The sequence below is a fragment of the Ixodes scapularis genome, unplaced genomic scaffold (genome assembly GCF_016920785.2).
Source record: "Ixodes scapularis isolate PalLabHiFi unplaced genomic scaffold, ASM1692078v2 PGA_scaffold2__306_contigs__length_199485367, whole genome shotgun sequence".
Taxonomy (NCBI): Eukaryota; Metazoa; Arthropoda; class Arachnida; order Ixodida; family Ixodidae; genus Ixodes; species Ixodes scapularis.
In genome coordinates this window covers 179204507-179223571 of record NW_024609857.1, presented here as the reverse complement: position 1 = coordinate 179223571, position 19065 = coordinate 179204507, and the positions used below count along the sequence as shown (strand labels likewise).

General features: G+C 41.5%; 1 pseudogene; it reads left to right on the top strand.

Annotated features, from left to right (window-relative positions):
• LOC115326975 overlaps positions 1 to 19065 on the top strand; it is a 67891-nt pseudogene that overhangs the window by 18437 nt on the left and 30389 nt on the right.

Here is a 19065-nt window from a genome sequence, read left to right as displayed (position 1 = left end):
CGCTCACCCGATGGCGCTGCGTGTCCGCGAGGCAGCGGCTCCACCGTTCCATGCCCAAGGTCAGCGCGTTGTACGCCGTAGATTAAAGAAGAGAGCGAAGAGCGGCGTGCGTGCTTTCGCATTCACAACTCGTAAGAAGTGCTTAGGTGTACCTCGAGCTTTTCCTTTTATTTTTCTTTTTTGTCTAACAGCTTTATTTAAAATTTCTATTCAAGGCAAGTTTTAAAAGGCTTCACTTGTTTATTTTTTTCTTCAGCAAAAAGTGTGTGGATAGATAACCAATGTGAAGTTTACACATGGTTAGACTACTGAATCCCGTCCCGCTTCTTTCTAACCGTCGAAATGAGCTCGATTAAAGTTTTCTGTATGCTCAAGATTGGCATGCTTAATATCAACTAAAATCTCTATATGAGAGCCCGCTTATCTACGTTTCTCAGAAGCGGCATTTCAAGCAAAATTTAATTCGAAGTCAAAAAACGATTTTTTTAGGTACTCATTCCTTTTTAGAATATTATCAAATTGAAACATGATACCGATAGTTATAGTAGAAAGCGACAGTGTAGATGTGTTTAAAATAAATTGCATACCAACACTGTTGTACAAGCTCTCGAACCTCTGACTATATGTTATTTATTTTATGCATGTTGGCGACCATTCTGTCCAAGATCCAATTTTACATTTACATTTTTAAGACGCCAGATAATTCATATATTGCGATCGTTATTTAAAACAAATATTTTATGGTATTGGTCTTGCATTGTTTGTCTTGCACTACACTTTTTTTTTCAGCGCGAATTTTTATGTTTTCTTTTTTTTTGTAATTCCCCATGGGCTTCGAGGGTATTAACATTAAACAAAATACATAAATAAATATGAGTTCTGAGTTTGACTCGGCACGCTAGAAAAGAAATAATTAACTGAATACTATTTCTCTGTACTGAGGATGAGAAATTTTATTTTTTTAACGCTGATGTTCATTTTCTAATCTTGACAGCACCGATAAAACACTAAAAACGTCGCTTTGCAAAGAGCCACAAATATATACACCAAAAATATATCAGCATAAAGTCTGTAAGGCGAGTTAAGACCTCAATGTTTGTTTCTGTAAGTTAAACAATAACGATCCCAGCGCTGTTCCCTGGGGTACTCCTGATTGTATAATATTCTGTGAAAAGCAAATGTTATTTTATAACATCGTGCGTTCCTCTAGGGGGACAGTTTTGAATACAATTTATCACAAACATTTATGTCTGCCGAGAGCCATTACATTCTAATGGGACGGCACTGCGGAACTTTGTCGTGGGACTGCTTATATTATTGATTTTCCAGTGAAAACGAAATTATAGGTATGTTTTCAGGAATTTTATTGGAACATATGGGGTTACATAAGAACTCACATACAACTTACATTCTTTGTATAGATAATAGTATGTTTCTTTAACAAATATAAAGCACGTTATTATATTTACCATATGTTATGACGGTGCATTTAGTAGTCCTTACCTACCCTATACGCGTACATTAAAAGCTCCGCTTCGACCGATGATATTCTGGCACCAAACGTTTAAAGGGAGAGATGTCAAATAAGCAGAGTTGAATGTTGTATGGCTGCCCGCTGTGTTTTAATTTTACCGGCACCTTCTAGCCTACACCTATGTGGCAGTGAACGTGTAAGGTGTCGTCCGAATTATCATGCCCATCTTCACCGAGCAACCTAGCCTGCTGCAGGCGCTGGTCTCGCTCCATCAAGATTGTTTCGTTGACATTTTTGCGCCTACTATTCAGCTTATGCAGCTAGGAAAATGAGATGATGAGTTTTTGTTCTGTTTCTTTAAACCTTAATGTTAGTTTAGTTAGTCTAAGTGCTCCTTGCAGTTTACCCATTCTTATCGTAAAAGGCTACACAATTCTTCTTACATTTATTATAAAGCATTTATTATAAAAATTTACTTCCGGGAGCCTTTTTGGCTTTTTGAGAAAATGCCTGCACTAAAAACAGTAACGAATGCCATGCCTCAGGTAACACAGCTTTCTAGACCAAGATTTGATTTTTGTCGGTTAATTTAGGGACATTAAAATTCAAACCGTCACGGCTTAACCAAACTTCATATTCTTTGGCCAGAGTCCGGGTATTTCGGCTTTAAATTGCATAAACCTAATATAGCAGTATAGTCCTCATGGTAAGCCGAATAATTAACTTGAATACTCTATCGTATTTATTAGTGAAAATACAGATATGGTATAACTATACACTTGCTAAGGTCATTTTGAACCACTAAATCAGTTGATTTTAGAACACTTTGAAGCACGTGAGGAGAGCGGGGGTACACCAGCGTTACAACTCGCGCAAAACGCGCAAAGGTAGTGGAGGTCGAACTCTTATTTCTTACTTATATAAACGACCGTCCCGCACGTGTCTCCTCTTCCATAACAGTGTATGCTGATGATTGTGTTATTTACAAGAAAATTCTTAACGATTCTGACATCACCGTCCTTCAATCTTATATTAATAATGTCGCTCAGTGGTGTGCAGATTGGCTCAAGGAAATTAACATTTCTATCTAGAAAACTATGAAAGTGTTCCGTCAAAATAACACGTGTTCTTTCTACTACATCAATGATTCAATTCGTATTTCTGTTTGCTCCTATAAATATCTTGGTGTTCACTTAGCCAATAATCTATTCTTAAATATTCTTGTCGAATATGTCACTAGAAGTGCTAATCAATCTACTATACCATGTTTAACCTTATGATGTACCGCAGAAAAGACCACAAGCGCGAGCCCCGTGCTCCAGGGCACATCACGGCGGCTCAAGCTATCGTGCGTTAAGAGCAGCTCCCAACGCCATGAGCTCGCGCTTCTGCGCTACCACATCAGGTGAAACGGAGTTTAGGTTATCTCAAAGAGAACATTTCGCTAACACCTGCGCCTCTCAAGCTTTTTTTATACAAAACTTTAGTTCGCTAGAACCTTAAATATGCAGTCTTTATCTGGAACTCTGGTAGCACCCTTGCGCCTGCTGTTGAAAACATTCAAAATCTGGCCGCTCGTTTTCTTTTTTTTAGCTATCATCGCACAGTCAGCGTTGCCTCAATGAAAGCATATCTATCCTTGCTTAAATTATCTTTAGCGTATCTTTTTTGTCTGAGGACGACGCTTCGATCTAATATAAAACAAACTACTTTAATTGTCGGACATAAGGTACAGAAATGTCTTTTTCGTTCGGTAGCAATTTTCTTCTGCCTTGTCCTCTCGTCGTAGTGCACAGCTCGTGATCAAGCGGCGTGGTCGTCGCAGCTCCAATGACTTGTCCGCGTGCTTGCTCCCTTTTTCGGTGTCCTCGCCGCTCTGAAAATTTCGAACACTCTTTTCATAAAAAAATTATTTCGTTAATGTCTTTGTTACGAGATTTATCGCTCTAATCCCACACTTCGTGAAACATTGTTTATAGAGCCATCTTACATATTATCACGAACAATCACCAGTTATAGATAGCCATCACCCCTCGTAACATCCGCTCGTTTAATGCCCCTATTTTACCTTAACCTCAGTAGTTTGAAATGGCCTTCCCGCGCCCATAGTCTCGATCATTGGTGCTGTTGACTGCAACATTGCTCTTACTAAATGTCTTGTTCTTCCTTAGTCATCGTTCCTATTTTGCCTTGTTCGTCCATATACTGATATATTCTTGTGTTAAAACTCACTCCTTTCTGTAATGCCTTCGGGCCTTGAGAAAAAATTAACAAAATGAAACAAAGTCTGCGTTTTCCAATCGCCAGCTCTGCACCTATTACACGAGTGGTAACTTTGCTACATCTCTGCTCTCCTCAAGTGCTTCTGGTCGTTCTAAAGCTAATTGATATTGTGGTTTCGGTGATGTTAAGAAAGTTTTAGATATAACTATATCTTTATTTTCCATCATTGAACAACTTTATAACATATTTTACCATATTTTTCAACGTATCGCGAGGATTAGAAACTTATATAAACCCCCTGACCTTATAACTCTTCTGCGCAGAACCACATGAGTGTAGCTTTAACTCATAAATCTGTTAAAATTAAAAATCATACGCCCTGTATTTATTAACAAGTAAACTCAGTTTGCTATTGTATTCCAGTAGCTTGATGCACAGCAGCTCAAGCGAAGCACAATTTCAATTTTTTAACGACTATTTAACATCATTCGCCAGAGAAAATCATCCATATATATGCAAAAAAAAATTCTTTATTCCAGGTAAACCTATATTTTGCGGAACTGAGATGCTCCAACGTCAAGCTCGTCTTAATACAAGTTGTAAATTCGACCGTAAGTATAAACAAACACATTTCGGACTAAAATTTGCGTTCAAAGCCCATCCCATTAAAAAAGACTATGGATCTCCACAAAATCAAACTCCTAAGAGCACATTTTAATGCACAAGTCTGTATTTGGAAGTTTATCTTAAGTTTTTGCTAGCGTACAATTACTATTAGCTAACAAGTGTATGACACGCTACACACTGGGCAATCGAAAAAATGCTCACAAGAATTTAAGAACAACGTCGATACTAAGAAAAGGTTTACTTTTCTTAGTCCTTCCGGCCCTGCTAGGTCACATTTCAATCCTGGAAAGAAGAGCTATCACCAAGGCATTCAGTGTCTGAAAAGGGAAAAAATACCACCTCGTACCTTATAGAGAGCGAATTCTTGACATCTTAAAGCATCAGAATTATAACCGGACTACATCAAAGTGAAAAAGAAAAAAAAAATCATTCAAACACTTCAAAAACGTTTGCGTCCCTACGGTTTGGACAATACCGAGGTTCATGGCCCTGACGACAACGGCAGCGATGAAGGCCTCAAGCCGTCTTCCCTCACGCGAGAACAGTTATCGCGGAAAAAAGAAACGAGGAGGATGGCCACGACGTTACTGCCGTAACCAATTATCTGAGTAAATCGTTCAGAGAGAAAGTTCGATCGCTTCTGGAGTTGCTGAACACCGTGCTTACATGGGATATGCACACCTTAGACATAATAATAGAGGACAACCCCTTCAGGACTCAAATATTGTGGATTTGATTCACTATTTAATCTCACGGGACAAAGATTTGCTTGTTCCCACCCATTTCGATCGTGTCACGACGCTGTTGGTCAAGCAAAATCCGTCAATGAGCATAGTAAGTTATGACCGTTTTAAAAAGAAGGATGGCCAGAGCACATTTGAGCCATTCGGCGCACATCATCGACTTCGCCCACTTCACCGAAGCGTCTTCGTGAAGTTTCATCGAAGCAGAACACCAGATCTTCGCCGCCGTCGCCGCCGCCAGCACCGCCACCACCGCCACCGCTGCCAGCCTTCACTCTTGGTACTGCTGCTGTCTTGCTGTCTAAACGACTTGCCGGAAAGGCATGGAAGAAATTTTATACTACCCAAAAGATTGCTCTGACGACAACAATATGTTCTCGATATTGCATCACCGCCTAAGAGAGAAGGTCAAGGCCCTCTTGAAGGCCATTTTGTCCGTGTTTGCGTACACCTCAGATGGAAAGTTGGTCGAAGAATCCAACATCATCGATTTAATACCTTACCAGCTCTACAACCGAAAACCTCTCTGGTTGAGAGGTGCCATTTCCCCCGTAATCAATTGCTACCTGGATCTTTCACTGTTTCGAGCTCGCTCATACCAACCAAGGCCAAAAAAGAAAACATGGTGCATCGCCAAAGAAGAGGAGCAATGCCGTCTACTACAGAGTCAGTCATCGTGCATCCTTCGTTGGAGTCAATAGACCCGCGCGACACAAAGAACGGAGTATAGTGGAAACGTTTTTAGAAGGCTCTGAGACGTACACCTCGTTTAGGGAAACTAAGCGTCCTCAATTATACCGCAACCGATTGTCCATGGGCCTCAGACGGGTGTATCACGCGCACATTGTGGAAATTAAAAAAAATATTCAAAAGTATAACGATGGGAATAGCTACATTTTAGTTGTAATCGGCACGTTTTCGTGATTTTTTTTTTTTTTTTGCAGTCCAAAATTTTCAAGAAAAAAAATTAATAAATATAAAACGGGACAGAAGGTTGTGAGAGCGCTTAAAATATAGTTTCGTAAGATGAAGAAAATCAAGTTTTTATGCACATACCATGGTCCTAAATTTTACGGGAAATTAGTGAAGTCGTTTCTCACTAAGAATGCTGTTAAGCTATATTTTGTGTATTTGAAGCAAAAAGCTGCGCTAGCGGAACGTATACAACGAACCGTAATGAGTCGAGTTTTCAGTACCTTGAGTATGCAGGAATGAGGCGATCAATCGAGAGTCTTCCTAACCTCATTAAATCCTACAAGTCCAGCTGCACGGTACGCTGGGTACGCCACCCATCGCCGTCAACGAGTAGAACCAGTCCGCATTTCTCCTTCGCATGTTCCGTCTTTCTGGACCTGCCAGAAAACCCACATTTGATGATGGCAATCGCGTGCTCTTATCGAAGTAACGCCACGTTCACTTCAAGAAGTTAGAAAATATTTCACGGACGAGAAATTTATCGTCGACAGAATCCGATTATGCGTTCCAACAATCTACCACCTCATTGACCGAGTCACATCCGATCTGGCCTCGTCCTTTAAGGCACGCATGTGCTTTCCTTTGAGGCAAAATTAATAAAACACGCGGGTGACTGTTATATTACAAAGGGGAACTTGGTGAGTGCTAACGTAAAATGTTTAGTTGTAGTAAAAAATATGAATAAAACTGCGGCTAATATTTTTGATAAACTGGGATATTCTGGCTACATCTCTCTCTCTCTCTCTCTCTCTCTCTCTATATATATATATATATATATATATATATATATATATATATATATATATATTATTTATTTTTAGTTCAGTTTTTAGCGAGGGTATTCACAAGAAAATGTATATGAACTGCTCTGTAGATTTCCTTTTGATTTCAACTCGCTTGTTTAGTTGTCATCTTTACATCGGTATTATCCGTTCTAGATACATTCAAGAAAACAAATTAAAACAACATTACGCGATGTAGTGTGTTTAATGTTTTTAATGCACCATTCGTGCAGAGATTGGGGAAAAGTCATGAATGCAACTGATCAACAACTAATGCTTGAGGTCGTGCTCTTCGGCTGAAATTACGCAGTTACGGCTTTTGGTTGTGAAAAAAGCAGACCAAAAAACAAAAGGCGGGATTTAAGAATATTATTCGCTTTACGAAAAACTACGTTTAATTTTGTCTAAATCAGTTTAAATGTGAGCGCAATCAAAGCCTCGCTCGTTGGAATGTTTAGATTGCTAGTTAAAGCCCCATCTGAATCTAGATTTCTTCATTGATTTGCGTTTGTAACTTCTAAGTTTAAAATAAAAAAGTATAATTTTGTAGCGATTTCATATGTATTCAATAATATGATTATTCCCTCCTTTATTTTTATTCATAGGCTGAAGACGAATCGATATTCGAGATGTTTAAAAACACAACCAAAAGCAGTGGAAGGTCTCTGGACCCACACCTCACTCTCGGAATGTTCACGGAATGGGCAACTAATCAAAGTTTCTTTAACAATAGTGATGTCGTCTATTTGATAACAAGGTAGGTGTGCCTTTTTGTGCATTCATGTGTAAGCGCGCAATAACGGAGAGAACTACTTTCAGTCAGAAAATTTTTGACTTTGTCATGGCGTAGCGACTGGAGATGAAAGGTAAGACTTGCTTTATAAAAAGGGCAAATGACACAATGTCGCAGAGCTTTCGTAAACATATTATTTTGAACTCTAACATTTTCGTCGCACAGTTAATCAGTTAGACGTGCATTTCAAAAGAATTTCACGAAGTAGGTCAAGCCATCCATCAACCCGAAGCAGCGCGCGAATACGAACCTTGCTCATTCGTTACTAATTTTTTTTCTCTGCAATATGAACGGGTAGATATTATAATCTTCCATTTGCAAACGTACCTACATGCAGCACTACTTCTATGAGCCTATGCAACCACTTTCATTGATATTCCAAATCTTTACTCTCGTTTAAAATGTTTTTTCCTCAATGGTGTATAAATCAATTAGTCAATTCATTCTTAAAAAAATTAAGTGTGAAGCGTCTTAATGTATATGAAATTTTATTAGAAATTAGTTTGAAACAAAGATAAATATTTAAAGTCATTAAAACATCGTTACCATAACCGATCTCAACAATCTTTCAGGAACTACAATATTCAAAGAGCCGCAGCTTTTTTTTTCTGGGTCTATGTGCACACGCAATTTTTTTCGCTTGATTAGGGCACAAATGGTGGTTTAATTGTATCAATTGTGAGCAGAATAAAACAGATGAATGCCGTTTTTTAGTCTCGCAACAAAACGTCATTCACAGCAATACAAGCACAGCTACTCCCAACTAAAAACTGAGTTTTGCGCTACCGCCCATGCGGAGGGCAATTAGGGTAGCCATGTTCTTTAACAATGAGAGCGTCATTTTCATTCACTGTGTCCCGAGGGAAACAATGGTGACGGCCGCATTCTATAGATGCGTTAGGAAGAAGAAGATCTTTCGCCGGTATTATACAAAGAAAAAAAGAACACTTGACGCTTACGGTGGCATTTTATTTTACCTTCAGTATTCAGACCAGCAATTGTCCGGTGTTACCCAAGAAAAAAAGGTAAATTTGTGTGCCTCGGTTAAAGTTGAGGAGAAAGTTGTTAATTATTTTTAATAAACAAAGGGTGTTTGAAACTCGGCGTGCAACTGCCTGACCTCACACTCATCTTTTTGCACTCTCCAGGGTTGTAAACGAAAGGTCAGAAAAACATACAAATCTTCGAAAGATATGTATTATATTCAATCCGCAATATACTACCGAAATTCAAATAACATCTTTAGTCAGCAACAATCTAATGCGAAGCACTCTGTTCGCTTAGGAAAAAACCAAAAATATAAATACATAAAAATAGCATTAGTGGTGACTTCTAGATAGCAAAATATAAGTTAAATATTTTCTCGAATTCGTGCTTTCACCAAAATTGACAGCTAGCAAAGCATCCGTTTAGATGCGTTGCGCAAAACGTCTAATTAATTACGGTCAGACGGGCAAAGAAGTGAAAAATTATAGTGTAGCACGAACATGACATTAAGGAAGCTAACCTGAGTTGTCCTTTACAGGTTAAACCATAATCGTCACATGAAAAATATTTATTGACCGTAGAAATTAGTGACGAATATGTCTTTTCGTAATTCGCATAGCAATCTACGAACATAGATTAACCTTAATTGATTTTCTAAAGACAAATGTTATTGGAATGATCCATTTTCGTAAGCTGCTATGCACAGTCTAGGATCTCTTTGCTGGGATGTATGCAATGTTCTGGCATCTCTGTATTACCGGCAGCCGCGTCATACGCCTACGGGGTGTGTTCGAGGTGGCGGATGGCACTTAGCTTGGATGACGGCAAGACATTTTCGGGCGTTCCCGCTGCAGTTCAACAAATCGCCAACTTGTGAGTCAATATCGTTTCTATAGATTGCTCTTATAGTGCCTTGGGGAGGTGCACCAATCAAGACACCCTGGTGTTTATTTTTGGGCTCCTTAAATAAAGCTTATTATTAATTTAGCATTATTCTTACAAATATTAAATCCCATGTCACTCCACCTTAATAACCTCTAAAACATTCTAAAAGTAACCGCTCACATAAACAATAAAGTAATAATGAATATAACTGCAAGAAAAAATGTTTGCAGGTTTTTACATAAGTTTTTGGGATGTAAACATGAAATAAATACTATTAAAATCTCTACAAGCTACAGCCTTTCATTTTGCCCTAAATATTGTTCATAAAATGATAGAAGATACTAAACATGAAGACACATCATAATTGAATCCGCATGCTTGAGTAGACACGCTCAACGTCATGAATTATTCGCTTTTTGTGCAAAAGTGTAATTAAGAATTGAACCGTCACAAACCCAAAATTGTATTTTTTTATATATCTTATTCGAAGAGACACAATCTGCATTATATTGAGCAGCTTGTCAAGTCAAAACGACTGCTGTCTACGAACACCAGGCTGAACTGACATCATTATTACTGGGTCTTTTGAAATGGTGCATATTTACGCACCCCTATTATGCTTGATCACTTGCAAAATTATACATTTAATTCACAAGTTTAAACAATAAATTCCTCGTGAGCCTCGCTCGTCATTTAAACGTAACCTGGACCACTTTCTGTACTCTGTAAGGGTCACATGGTAACATGTATTTTCCTGTGTTTTATTTACAGGTTGGGAGTTAACTGGGACGATGATAGGAATAAGAAGGGGTGTACTCCTCAGGATGGTCATGTGATGAGCAGAAATGGTGAACCCACCCAGTATCCAACCTTCTCAAATTGCAGCAAAGACTCGTGGGATGACCGGACTCTGATGTCTCTTAGGTAATATTCTCATTTTTGTTGCAATGTTTTCGTGTGTGTTAACCAGGTGCTATTTTAACGCTCTAAACATTGCGTTTAACTACGTTTATTTCAATTTCAATATCGCTGTTAGCAAATAACCAATTCGAATTACAGGACTTGTGTCACGCCGATTGCATGCATTTCCTCGTATAATTGGGGTTTTAAAATAAAAACCTATTTCAAGAGAATGCATATTTTCTTAAGATATTATTAAGTTTGTCCGCCAATAAATCTTACATTCACTTCTTGAAAGATTTTTATTCTATAGACATTTTGCCAGAGCTGTCGCTATCCGAATTGCGTTACTCGTTCTAAACCTTAATCGTTGACAGCGACGGGAACAATATGGAGCCTAAGGTAACTCCGTGAACCAGTTCGGCTCTTCTGTTGAATTTTGACCCAGTCGAAATTTCTTAGATCGAATCAGTTTAACTTCTACAGTGCAGATAAAGCTACATTGTTTTGCATGGTTTATTCTTCATAGTGGGCCGCCTTTTCCTCGATTTCTTTATGAATCATCAAATACGGTGAAAGAGACGAGTGCAATGACAGGTGCAGATTCAACCACCCATCTCAAAAACTGGTCTTCACAAATACACGAGAGTAGGCGTCTTGTTCGCACATGTAATACTGGTATTTTTACGTTGGTGAATCAAAGTCGCACAATTTCTGCGAAATAAACTATCAAAAGGTTCAGAAAAAATCACAAAATTTCAATCTGAAATTACAATTATATTTAGGTTTATTGCTGCGCCAATCTATTAATTCAAATTGATTTGAAATGGCAGAGTGTATGAAAAAAATTATATTCTCAAAACAAGAACATTAAGCAGTATTGAAATTCACTATCCAGTGTTAAAAACATCGATTTTGAAAACAAGTTTATAGAATGTTCCGTTTAGAAAAATAACAATTTCCTTTTTTTAATTTTATAAAGATTCAAATTTTCCACCATCCATGTAACTTCATGCCCTAGAAAAGCGATATTGTAAATTTCGAAGCAACGTGGAAACGAAGAGGTTCGAAAATTTTATGCTTACTGCTCTAAATAAAGAACTCAAATCTAAAAAGATTTGAGATTTTCCAGCGAGTTGAAGTTTCAGGCGGGTCGTATTTTTATACAAACGTCAAGGCGCTGTTATAGTGCAACGTCTCTCGCGCGCATGCGAGCGCTGACTGAAGTCTGCTGCGTCACGCCGGTTACGCTGGGCCCATCAAAAAAACCTTACCGTCTACAATTCAACCTGCTTCAACTTCTGCGATGTCCCACTGCCGTCGCGGCGCATGCGAAGAACCCTACCTCGAGCGCGCGCTTTTCCGTTTTTCTGCGAGGCGCCGTCACGCAAATTCCAGTACTGCTATCTGCTGTGCTGTGCTCCATCCTAACCAAATGCATTGATAGTTTTTGTTTTGTGTGTGTGTGTGTTTGTGTTTTCTTAATGCGATAGCATTAACCGTCCCATGGTGGGAACCGACATCATCAGCATTTGAAGCCTGTCGTCCGTAGCAGAAATCTGATGGATAGGATTCCATTGGCTGGCGCGCGTCATAGTTTCAAGGAACGAGGCTCCCATTGGCTCTCGCCCGCCGTATTTCCATGGAACGCTCCCAGAGATGCCCTCTCCATGGCGGCGCTGCGGCCCGGCCGCCCCTAAGAAAAAGCGGCTGGCCGCGGAGCCCGCAGAGCCCGCACGGGCAGACTTCGGAGTGGCTGCACGGCCGACCACAGCGCAGCGCGGCCACTTCACGAGAGCCCACGCTCGGCTGTCGGCAGACTTGTACGTAATCCGTTACAAGTAACGAAATTACTTGTAATCCCTTACATTTATCAGTAATTTAGTAACGGAATAATTACATATTTTCTAGAGTAATTTTAAAGTGATTCCCTTACATTTTTCACGTAACGGATTCCTTGTAATCCGTTACATTTTTTTTGTCAGAACCAGCCCCCCCCCTCCCCCCTTTCCAAATGAAGTTTTTTGTTTGTTTTTTTTTGTTTTTTTCATTTTTGTAAAGTCGAACGCAGTGACACTGTCACGCGAATCGACCAGCGCAAAGGGAGGCTTGGCACTCTTCAGTTCCGCAAAGCCTCTTTTTGCAATACCAAGCCCCTGAATCTATCTTTTTTTTAGACCCTAACATCAATGTCAAAAAATCTAAATAAGCAATTCTACAACAAAAAAAAAAAAACAAAGGGGGGGGGGGCAAGTTATTTTCGCTTTTTTTAGTCCCTTTGTTTTTTCTTTGCGATCGAAGACGGGGAGAGGAGGACACCAAGTGATTGTGCGCCTCTTCGAGAAGCTCGAGGAGGTAAGTGCACAGACAATAACTAACAATGTCCTTCTCGGTTATAGTGGCCACGACCATTTTCATAATGTCACAACAGGTGACAACGCTCCGTCTACCCTACCCTTTTCGTGAGTCAGCATTTTGCGAGCACTTAGAAAATGGTGATTGGGGGGGAGATCGAACGGTGGCGCTAGCTAGCGACCGCCGTCGGAACTATTCTGCGGGAATAACAATCCCGCCGCTAGTATTCGTTCAGCCATGGAGGTCGAGGACTTGAGGCTCGTGAAAGGTATGTGGATAATATTTATCTGCTCGAAAAGCATCTGCGTAGGGGTAGCATAGTCTCTGCTTGTCTCATCTTGCTTTAAACGTAGCCGCATTCTCGTTGGGATCAAGTACCAACCCACGGGTAGGCGCTCGCGATCGGCCGCGTTGCTCCGGCTGCGCGCGCCAGGTCGTGCGTGACTGACGCTGTGTGGCGATGTTTGTGCGCTTCCTAGCTTGGAGAAACCGTATTCACGAAACACACGCATTGCTTTTCAGTGTCCATGTCCCTTGCAACGATCAGCAGCCACATCGGCGAGAGCAACAGGTGCCTCGTTGAAGGCGAGGACGTACTGAAATCTGATAACGTGACCGAGCGCAGCGTAATACAGAACACACTGGTGAACATTATAACGTAGAATGTGGCTAATTAGACTGCATATTGGAATTAAATGTAAGAAGTTGTCTTTTTCAGTTTAATTTATCGGTTATTTAAAGGTGCACGGTTCACGATGAAATATCAATGAGTTCTGCACGACGAGGCCTTAGTCATACACACATTTGCATTGCTCAATCGAAATTATAGGAATCGCAAAATGATTCACGCAATTGCGTAAATATCACAATATCGAACTGATACTGCTACCTAATATGTTCCAGTGTAAAAGCTAGCATTAAATGAAATAGTGATCAAATGATAGCAGTGCCTCTCGGTGGCTTCCGAAGCCTCACTACCCGGTCGCGTGATTCCTTCGGAAGATACTCCGACGGAACGGTGTTCCGTATCAAGAACATCATTTTGTGCCCTGTCGTGAAATAAGGTGGGAATATTTTGCCGGCAGCCGGCACTACCACTCGAGAGAAAATAAAATTGCGGGGAGTTTCGAACGGCAATGATTATCCTAAAAAAGATCAATATTAATCGCCAAGGGTTTCACGAGGAAAAAAAAAAGTTCTACCCTGATTTGAACCTGGGCCCCACGGCACGTGCAACGGACACCTTTCCACTCAGTTACTCACGCAACGTAAGTTCCTCTTTTGACTATTCCTTTTACACGAAACCCAATAAAAACAACTACCGGCCAATTTTTTTATTTTTTGCTCGGTTTGTTGTGCCGGCTGCCGGCAGAATATCGACTACCTATGAAATACAATGTACGGTTTGAACGGATGTCGATGCAAGCGTAATTTACGCGCGTACATGCCTCGTCCATTAGCGTAATTTGTTTGGAAGACATCGCTTGAGAAGTGACGATCACACCACGTCGACGGCACTCAAGTTCTTCCCTACTCTTACTTATCCACTGCGATTTGAATTGTTTGTTTTTTTCGGCAGAAAAGCGGTGATAACTGATTTCAGGCTCTAAAGCATGCACTGAGCACTGCGGTGCGCAACAAGAGCGTACTATATTCCAACAAACCTGCAGGGAACGCGGAGACAACACGGCAGCCAACGGCAGCACACTGGGACGCCGGAGTAGTTTTCCACGCAGGCGGTATTTGTTTTGGTGAACGCAGCGCCCCCTATAGTTCGATCTCCTCACCAATAGTCTTCCTTTCTTGTTCTTAGTCCTGTTTTGAATCAGAGTAGCGATGTGGGCGAGTTGGTTCATGCTTAGAAATAATGGAAACAGCGCGCAAACGACAAGGACGGGAGGAAAAGGAGTACACAGGACGTTTTGCCTGTGTACTCCTTTTCAGGCATTTAATGCCTGTTTTGCCCCAGCAGGACGCATCTTATCTCAGGCAGATATTTTTACAAATAAAACATAATGGTGGCTGACGTAGGCTTGATATTTTGGGCTTGAAGAGAGTGAAATTCGTGAGTGGGGCCATAGCGCGGCTTACTTAGTAGTCTACCCTCTGCTGCCCGTGGCATCAGCGGACGTCTATCTGGAGAGCACCGGAGTAAACTGTAATCGGTCCGTGCTCCGTGCGTTTTTGAATGGCACCAAGAAAGTTACACACGGCAGACGTGCGTTTACATTTCCTTGTTTTAATCGACGTTCTAATTAATTGTTGTTATGAGTGTCCTTTTTCTTTTATTACTTATATTTATATACTGGAAACATTTTTTTTTTATTGCCCAACATCTCCAGTGAGGCTCGAACTGTTCAGAACCAAAGGAAGAAGAATATCGAGCCAAACCTTATTTATTATTTAATTATCACCTTACTGTTACAATTATGTTTTGCTATTGATGACTTCTACAGTTTCGCGATTTAAACAATGGAGAATTTTTGTAGATCGGTCCGATGACTCCGATAATGATATCCGATACTTCACCGCCGTCTTTGCGTATGCATCATATCGTTATCTGGTACCGTTATCGCGGCTATCGAAGGTATTGGAAGGATCTACTAAATCTCTCGAATAGCAGGCAACAGCTGCAACGACGAAGCTTTGTTCTAGATTCGAGGTAAATAGTAGTTCCCTTGCTTCGCTGAAAAAGCTCAATGCAGAGCATGAAGTATTCGTGAGGAACAACATTGCACTCCCCTCCAGTGCCTCAGCTCAAATGGTGTTCAGCGTAGCGGTCGACATATTGAAAAAGAAATAACGCAAAATGTCTGACGAGATTTTCGAGAGCGAGCTGTTGCTCAAACTACTCAAGGTCATTAAATGGAACAGGTGGCAAGAATAAGAACTTGAATAACCCTCGTCCCTTTGTTTCTTACTTGAGGAGAATAATGTTAAAAGTAACGCCACGAAAGTAACGGATTACTTTTTGGGGTAACGGTCAGTTACTTCCATGGGAGGGAAATTGTAATTGTAATAAATTACAATTTAGCCTCGAGTAATTGTAAATGTAATTCCTTACTATTTTTCAGTAACGTGTACAAGTCTGGCTGTCGGGAGGCGCCAGCGGATCGCGATCCAAAGCGTCTCGGGCGGCAAGAGGTGGAGGCCCTTCGACAACGCGAGTTTAAAGCAATAGGTCGCAGGCAGCATGCTTTCGCTTTCACAGCTCATAAGAAGTGCTTAGGTGTCTTCGGAATTTTCTCTTCTTTTATTTTTTGTAAGCGTTGGGTTTTGTGTGTGTGTGTGTCGGGGGGGGGGGGGGGGGAACTGGATGTACCCAGCACGCAGAAAGATGGCGATGGCACTGCGTCTGCATCTCCTGCGCCGCAAGCGCAGTCGGTGCGAACATCTCAACTGTGTCGATGCCAATTTGCTCCCGAATCGTTCCGATGCTTTTTCTTTTTAGAGCGCAGCTCTTAGGGGCACGTTTCCGGCTTGAGCGGCGTCGCCGTCGGCGTAACCGCCAGGTCACGTGACCCCCCCAAGGTCATGTGACCCCCCAAAGTCACGTGACGCCCCCCGAGGTCACGTGACCCCCCCCAAGGTCGCCTCCAAGGTCAAGTGACACCCCAAGGTAACGTGACCCCCGTGGTCACGTGACCCCTCGATGTCACGTGGCCCACAGATCACGTGATTCCAGGTCACGTGGCCCCAGGTCACGTGACCCTTTAGATCACGTGCCCCCCATGTCACGTGACTCCCCCATGGTCATTTGACCCCTCCCTTCCAGGGTCACGTGACCCCCTCCCAAGGTCGCGTGACCCCCCGGAGGATATTGAAGAATGAGGGGAGGAGGAGGAGAAGGAGGAGGAGGTGTCTACCCTCCCCTTAATACCCTTCCCTCCTCCTCCCCCTCAGTACCCTTCCCTACTCCTCCTCAAGAGCTGCTCTCTAATTCGGCGTTACAGGGAGTTGTAAACAGCTTTGCAATTTTTTCCTCGGTCTCTATAGTCATTACACTTCGTGTAAGAGACACAGGGATGTTGCCGTATAACTTCGAGCAGCTTCTCGAGCACGGTGGCCGTCCCCTCCAGCATGGCTTCAAGGCTTTCCGCTGGTCGTGTCGGGATAATGTGCCGCCATTTTCCACATGCAGCTGCTGCCCGGCAACCCCGCGAGAAATGCGTGCTCATCCCACGGCTTCGACGCAGCCGGCGTGAAATGACTGCGAACCCATCTCCGCGCTGACGACGACTGCGCTCGTCGAATGCGGCCGATCGCGTCGGCTGCGTCAGGACGCCGGCCTCTAGTCTAGAGTGTCTGCTTTTCGTCGTCAATGTAGCCTCATTGTGCCACGCGCTCAATCGTGCGAGCCTTATGTTGGAGTTTAAATGGCTTGATATAGTTCGACATATTCGGCGCGGCCGCCAGTGGTGCTCGGCGCTTGCTGCGCTGGCCACGGTGATGGCGAATTCACACTGGAAGCTGATCCACGTTCGCGAAGCGGTTGCAGACGCGGTTCGCGAGTGACCCCGTTCAGACACAGGGAGAGGCGGTTGGCGGTTTCTCGGCGATCACGCGTAATCTTTTGAGAGTTGCGTTTGGCAACCCTATTTTAAAATCCAAAATTCACTTTAATCCACGATCCAAAGCAAAACTTTCGCTATTTTGGAACTCTGAATATTTTTCTTCGGGATGTTCGCACACAGTTCCGGGCAGCGAAATAAGAGGCATGGAGCCGTAAAACTCGCCTGCGATTCCCTCGACTTCGTCCACAAGCAAAGCCCAGCTAAGCGCACCTTGCTGACTCAGAACAGGATGCCCCCCGGATTATAGAGAGCCCTTAACAGCGCCTTAATAGTTAGCACGTCATCAGAGTTTTGAAATGGTAGATAAGGCCATTCATCCCCACATATTTCAATAACTTAAGATGTAAAGTAATCATAATATCATAATTTAGAGCAAAGGCTAAAAAAAATGATGGGTCACAAAAAGCAAATATATTGCTTGTATTCCATAATTCCCGTGAATAAAATCCACCTTTTGTACGGATGGCAAAAACGTCACACGCGTCTTCATATGACTGAACAATTCTGTGACGATTTATGTAAGATTTTCTTATGCATTGCGAATGTAAATTATTATTTCATTTAGTTTAAGTTATTTTACCACCGAAATTTCACCATACGTATACTGCGTATACTCTTGGTTCCTGCGAAACTTAAATTAAACCCGATTTTCGCGGGCAGACTTACGTTGACGATTTTAACCCTTTAGATAAACAGGATATTCCAGGATATCCACGCATGCTTGTATCTTTTGATGGGAATGAGGTCCGTGCATTGCTTGCTGAGGTCAGCGAATTTCGAACTATTCGAAGGTTTTAAGAGCGCATGATTAAAATAATAATATTACGCCACTAATAATATACTAATTGCATAATACCTTTCTAAGTTCGTAATTAATAAACTTTGCTGCCGCAAATTTCTCTCTTATCGCATCTGCTAACGTGCGCGACTCGTATTATCTTTGCCGACAGCCTACCGCCATGCTACAAGTTGAACATGTCCCTGATATCCACTTCAGAGAGAACACCGTATACACTTTTTAACTGCACGGAGCCATGCAAGAATATTACCGAAGAAAGTGAGAGCAATCTACTCAATTTGGTAAGATTGTATTTAGCGCATTTTTAAACTATTACTTTCCACCCCTCGTTCTATAGAACTTCTGAACTAAAAAAAAGTGTTTATATATATATATATATATATATCCCTTGAGGGCACGTCTCGGCGTATTACACAATAATTATTTAAATTCTTCGAGTAAATGGTAATGAACAATTAGATTTGAACCTATGCCGCAACGCAAGCCGGCGTAATTTCAAAAACTGCAATTGTTAAATAATCTAATACATAACAAAAACTCTAAAAACGATCCACGTATGGGCATATATGTGAGACAAACACTGAATTAGAGCTCTTCATACAATTTTCGTTCCGACTACTATAATTACAAAAGACAGTCAGCATTTTTTTTTTTTTTTCAATTTAGCTTGTTCGCTTTTGTAACAGCCCTAATTGGCGAGAGATTCCGTTCCGCAATTGCCAGCCGTAGTGTTGTATTTGCAAAAAAAGATGCACAAATATATTTAATTTCACACTCACTGTCAACTCGGGGGGAAATTCGGTTCGGGGTGTTGGGAATTGTACCGTTTTCCTCTTCGGGTGGTAATAATATATCTTATAAGGAAGGAGTAGTCAGGAAAACTTATCTCTCAAAGGAAGTGTTTGGAGGCCCGCACAATTATGAAATGACGTGACGCTGCCATATGAA